This window comes from Cornus florida, unplaced genomic scaffold (assembly GCF_030987335.1).
Source record: "Cornus florida cultivar Cherokee Brave unplaced genomic scaffold, ASM3098733v1 CherokeeBrave_3.0.0_Hap2_Chr05, whole genome shotgun sequence".
In the NCBI taxonomy this organism is placed as follows: Eukaryota; Viridiplantae; Streptophyta; class Magnoliopsida; order Cornales; family Cornaceae; genus Cornus; species Cornus florida.
The window spans coordinates 18,295,549-18,301,548 of record NW_026775575.1 but is presented as its reverse complement, the minus strand read 5'-3'; the positions used below and the strand labels follow the sequence as shown (position 1 = coordinate 18,301,548).

At 37.5% G+C, this 6,000-nt stretch overlaps 1 pseudogene; it reads left to right on the top strand.

The window, feature by feature from the left end:
- The first annotated feature begins 2,332 nt into the window (after positions 1–2,332).
- On the top strand, positions 2,333–2,430 carry LOC132310876 (small nucleolar RNA R71; annotated as a pseudogene).
- The last annotated feature ends 3,570 nt before the right edge of the window (positions 2,431–6,000 follow it).

Genomic DNA, 6,000 nt, shown 5'->3' with positions numbered 1-6,000 from the left:
AAACAAGAGTTCGATCGATCAGACAGAGAGCAAAAATATGCAGGTTTTTGGGCTCAGAAAATTGGCTAAGTGTTGGAACTTGAAGATCGATCAAACTTGGAAGTTGGATCAATCGAAGAACTTTCAGATCGATCTTGGAATGTTTCGATCGATGAGACAAAGAGGTGAAATATACAGGTTTATGCAGGCTCAAAATTTTCTAAGTGTTGAATCATGAGATCTATCGAACTTGGAAGTTGGATAGATCGAAGGTCTCCTGATCGATCTAAGAGTTAGTTCGAACGATGGGACAGAGAGGTGATTTGGATGCAAGTTTCTGCAGGTCGAAAAATTTTCTAAGTGTTGGATGCAGGATGGAGTTCGATCAATCGAAGTCAGGTTTGAGATCGATTAAACTATGCAGAATGCTCAATAATGACATGAAAGCTCATGCAATCCTCACCAAAGTTCCTTTCAATGCATATGATAACCAAAAACAAGTATCTAGACTTCGCAAGAAATGAAATGAAAGATAGAAATGGGGGAGGAATAGGGTTTTGACACCCTGCGAAATGCCGTTGCTAGTCTTTAACGTCTTTAGCAAGACATTGGGCTCTTTTAGCCCGGATCAAAGATCTTATAATGCATCCCTTCCTTGTTGGAGTGATAGATGCTTTGAACTCCACCCAACAAATGGTTCTTTGAAGAACTGGTTGGATTAAGCTCAAAAGAAACTTTTGATCCTTTGTCTATGCAAGCTCAAAAGAAACTTTTGATCCTTTGTCTATGCAATTACAACCTTTGAGAGTCAAGAAGCGCCTAATTAATAATATGATCACCAAAAATGCATGATGTAGTGGGTGAACCGGGGTCCTTAAACTTTGGAAGAGTGTTATGTTGCAAAATTGATCTTACTTGCTCGGTCAAAACCACTTTTCTTGGTGCTTGGCTCTTGTTCTTTCATTTTTTGGTACACAAGTCTTTCAAGAATTTGGCATAAGCTGGAATTTGCTTGATTGCATCCAATAATGGAAGATTAACTTTCACTTGCCTAAACATTTCCATAATTTCATTGGTTTTTGCCTTTTGCTTGTCTTTTGAAATGAATCATTTTAAGGCATCCGGAAATGGAACTTTTGGTTCAAACACTTTTTGAGAATTTTCTTTTGAACTCTCTTCAACACAAGAATTTTTTAAATCATTTTGCTCCAAATCATTTTTCAACAAAACCTTTTCAACATAATTTTTCAAAACTTCTTTTTCAAACACATTTTTCAAAACTTTCTCATTCACGAGATCATATACATGCAATGAAGGAGGAATGGGATGTGAAACGGGATGGGTGACAACTTGAGGTTGCACCGGTTCACTCTCTTCATTGGACATTTCAACTTGATTGTCCACAATCCTACCACTCCGCAAGGTAATCACCGCATTATCATGTTCAATGGTGTGGCCTTCCGATGAGGAATGGGTTTCCACAACACATTATTCCTTAGGTGGGGCATTAATAGGCATCTTTCCCTTCTCTCTTGCATTGAAAGTGCTTGTTATTTGCCCTACTTAGGTTTCTAGCTTCGCAATAGATTGAGAGTGAGAATGAAGCAATTGTGTATTAGCCTTTAAAGTGCCCAAAGCATTAAAAAAAATTTCCTCAAAGGCGGGACTTCTAGTATTACCTTGGGAATAAGATTGGTTAGAAAAATGAGAATTAGCAAATTGATTCCCTTGTGATTGATAAGGTCTATAACCTTAGGATCCTTGGTTTTGAAGTGGAGGTGGAATGTACTTCCCTTGAAAACCGCCTTGGGAAGGGTTTGAGCCCTCTCCTTGGTTTTTCCAAGAGAAATTCGGATGATTCCTCCAACTTGGATTATAGTGAGTACCATAAGGATTGTTCCCTTGGTTCAAAAAAGCTGCATTGACTTGTTCATTAGGTTCATTTTGCACTTGTCCGTGAGGACAATGAGAAGTAGAATGAAGAACACTAGAACAAGTCATACATGTTTCATTTGATGCACGATGAGAATGGTTAGGGAAGGAAGATACTTGGTTCGCCGAGTTTTGGTTGGTCAAAAATTGATCAAACCTTTGAGATAAAGACTTCATTTCGGCGGCTATTTCATTTGAATGGTCGACTTGATGTAAGCCAACACTCTTTCTACCTTGTGAATTTCTACCATTCTTGGATGATAGTGTTCTATGCAAATAATTTTCACTTATGCTCTCATAAAGACGCCACACGTCATCCTCATGCCTGTCAATGTATGAGCCACCCATGGAAGCATCAACCATACCCTTATAGTTGTCCGATAAGCTCTCAAAGAAATATTGAACTAATTGCCATTTGGGCATATCATGATGTGGACACTTCCTAAGAATTCATTGAAGCGTTCCCATGCCTCATGAAACATTTCTCTATCCCCATGTGAAAATTCTCTAATTGAGGTTCTCATGGTCTTGGTCTTTGAAACCGGATAGTACTTCTTCAAGAACTCTTGTTGCATTTCTGCTCAAAAGTGATTGAAAAATGCCTAAGATTGTTAAACCAATACTTTGCCTTGTCTTTTAAGGTGAATGGAAAAAGTTTGAGTCTTAAAACCTCTTCCGGCATGTCCGTATATTTTACGATGGAACATACTTCAAGAAACTCATCCAAATGCTTGTAAGGTTCTTCACTTGGAAGTCCATGATAATTAGGAAGCATTTGAATGGTTTGTGGCTTAATTTCATAATGATGTGCTCTGAATGGAGGCAATTGGATGTATGTAGGTGCATTATACTCGTTAGGCACATAATGGTCTCTTAAAGCAAGAGGTGGATTAGCTACTTGAGGTGCAACATGAATACCTTGGTTTTGAATTCCTTGATTGATGATGGGAGGTTGTGGAGCATACATTGGCCTTGGCATTCCATATGGAACTTGGCCTTGTTGTTGTGGTGGTTGGTGAATGAATGGCCTAGGCATGCCTAATGGTACTTGTATGTTCTCATTGTGCACAATGGGATAAAGGATACCTTGTTGGTCTATGTGACCAAGGTCCTCAACATGATCATCATTACGGTCATCCATTGATAAATTGGTTCTATTTGAACTTCCTCTTCCCCTAGGATTTCTAACGATGGATTCAAGATACAAATCAAGAGGGATAAGAGTTTGTCTTGATAAACGGCGTTCAAGCATGCACAATGCAAAACACAACAAACACAAAGAATGACAAACACTATGCCTTCATAACAATGCAATTAGACTTCTTCCACAAACACTTAATTCATACTCCCATGCTTTAACAACAATGATGCATGAACAAATAAAAACAAGCCTCCACGCGGGCCGACGATTTAACTAAGGGATTGAGTAAAGAAAGTCTCACAAAGGTCCTTTAGCACTTCAACTCCAAATTTAAAGCTTAGCTTAGCAAATTTTTAGAATTTTTAGCTTTTTTTTTCTTGCTTGCTTAGCTTGAATGCTCCTTTGCTTACTTCCTCTCCAACAATGCACCTAGTCAAGTAAGAACAACACAATAAGTAACCAAAAAGAAAAATAAAAATAAAGTAAAGATACGATCAAAAGAGTACTAATCCTAATCGATTCCACAAATCCGACGTTGCCTAATCTAATCAATCAATCCCCGGCAACGGTGCCAAAAACTGACCAGTTTGTGCCGCACTACCGTCAAGCTTAAAGAGTATGGATTTTAAGGCGAGGGCCAAGAGTTTTATATTTACAGAAGCCACTATTACCTTTCACTATAAATATAGTTAGGGCGAGTAGGGATCGTCCCAAGGGATTATGAGGATCGAACAAGGTCGTGGAATCGCTATTAGGGCTAATAGGTCGAGTGATTAAACAATTGGTTGGTTGGTTGGTTGATTAGAGAACAACTAAATTAAATTAAGTAATAACAAAAGAATGCAACTAAGAGTAAGTAAGAGAGAGAGATCTTGGGGTTTAGAGATTACCACCAAGCAATGCATTTTTATACCATTGACAAGTAACTAATGAGGGCAAATGGTGTCTTGCAATATTGGTGTGTGTGTGTGTGTGTTTAGTTGATTCAACAAGTAAGGATGACTAGTTAAGCATGTATTGTCTAAACATCATGTGAAAGGCACAATATATCTAAGCAATGAAGTATATATTGTCTAAACAACATGTGAAAAACACAATAGATCAAAACTAGTCATTAATCCTTGCATTAAGCTCACAATCCAAATACAACACAAGGTTAAAGACATATGCTACTTGCATTCAAAAACTTGGATCATCAAATAACAAGCATGGATTGTCCTCCCATTTAACACTACACTACAACTATACTACATCTACACTACTAGCATGAAAATAAACTAGGGGAGAGGCACAATCCATCAAGGAATAAGTATGAACCATCAAGAGAATCACAAGAGCATTCCTTTAAGCACTATGTTTTGACAATCTCCAAATCTATAGCATCAATACATATAGACATGCATCAATAACACAAAATCTAGAGACAAACACATGAACATCTATTCTAGCATACATAGACATATGGATAGAAAGAAATGATGAATTGGAAGCATTAAACCATATAAATCATTGAATAAACAAGATCTATATATATCAAAGTGTCAAAACATCAATTACAACACTAATCCCTCAATAATACACAAGATTAAGATATAGAAAGCATGCTTAGGGCTAACTCTAGCCCAAGAGGATGTCTAGCCACTCATGGTGATGTTACTCCAACCCTCAAGGGCTAACTCCATGGTTAAAATCTACTCCTTGTTGATGAAGAACTCCAATGATGTTTCTAGCCTCCTCCTCCTCTAAGCTTGCTCTCCAAGAGAAGATATGAAAATGATATTGGCTCCCTTTATAAAAAGCAATCCTTATCTTTATATAGGTAGGTCAAAATGACACCCAAAATGAGCTGGGGTCGTGCACACAATATTCCCTAATGATTGGATAAAGGACAACTTTCAATGAGATGAAAATTTAACTTTTTCGCATTAGAGGAAGTTCGATCGATCGAACCTTGGACTTGGATCAATCGAACTTAGGCTGGATCGATCCAACTGGTTGAGCTTTTTGGGAAAGACAAATCCGAGATATTTGGGTAGATATTTTTAGGAAAATAACAAAAGTGGTTAGTGGGTGGTACAGCTGTGGATAGGATCAATCATTTGAATAAAGACAAAAGTGTTCGATCGATCGAAGGGTGGTGTTCGATCGATCGAACTTTTGGACTTTATGCTTTTAGGCCAAGGCTTGGATCTATCTTGAAGTGCTGAGATCGATCATTGTTCGATCGATCGAACCTTGAAGTTGGATCGATCGAACTTTGTTGCTTCCCACCTTTGGCTTCATTTGCTTCTTTCTTTCTCCACTTTGTTCCTTTCTTTGTTTAATCCCAGAATTGCTTCAATTAAGCTCTTATTTGGCTGAGTTAGCTTATTTTCGGGATAAGTGCCTGAAAATGGAAATAATACAAAATCAATCTAAAACGGTAAAGTAAGATAGATAAAGGTGCTAGAATGCTTAAGCTTAAGGGGTCTAAATACGCACTTTTCAGCGCTCATCAATCTCTTTGACATAGCATAATCTTAGGGGCAATTAGGTCATTTTATGTTGCTTTTTATTCTTGGTTTAGACCATGGTTGATTAAAGGACTCATTTTTAGGGGGGATTTCTTCACAAACTTTTTCCAAAAAGTCCCGTTTTAGCGTTGAAAATCACGCGTTTTCAAAAAATGACAGCTCGCAGCCAATCCAATTGGATCAATCGTAAATGGTTTGGATCAATTGTACCTGCACAACTTGAGATTTTAGATCATTCATAAAATTCACGATTGGTCGTAAAATGGTTTGGATCGATCGTACCTGGGCACATTTTGACAACTTTTTTTGTAAAACTTCATAAATTCATATCTTCTTCGTTCTAACTCCAAATCAAGTGATTATTAAGTCTAAATTTATTATTTTTTTGTTGTCTATCCAATGGTATGCACGATAGCTTCCATTTCTATTTGAAAT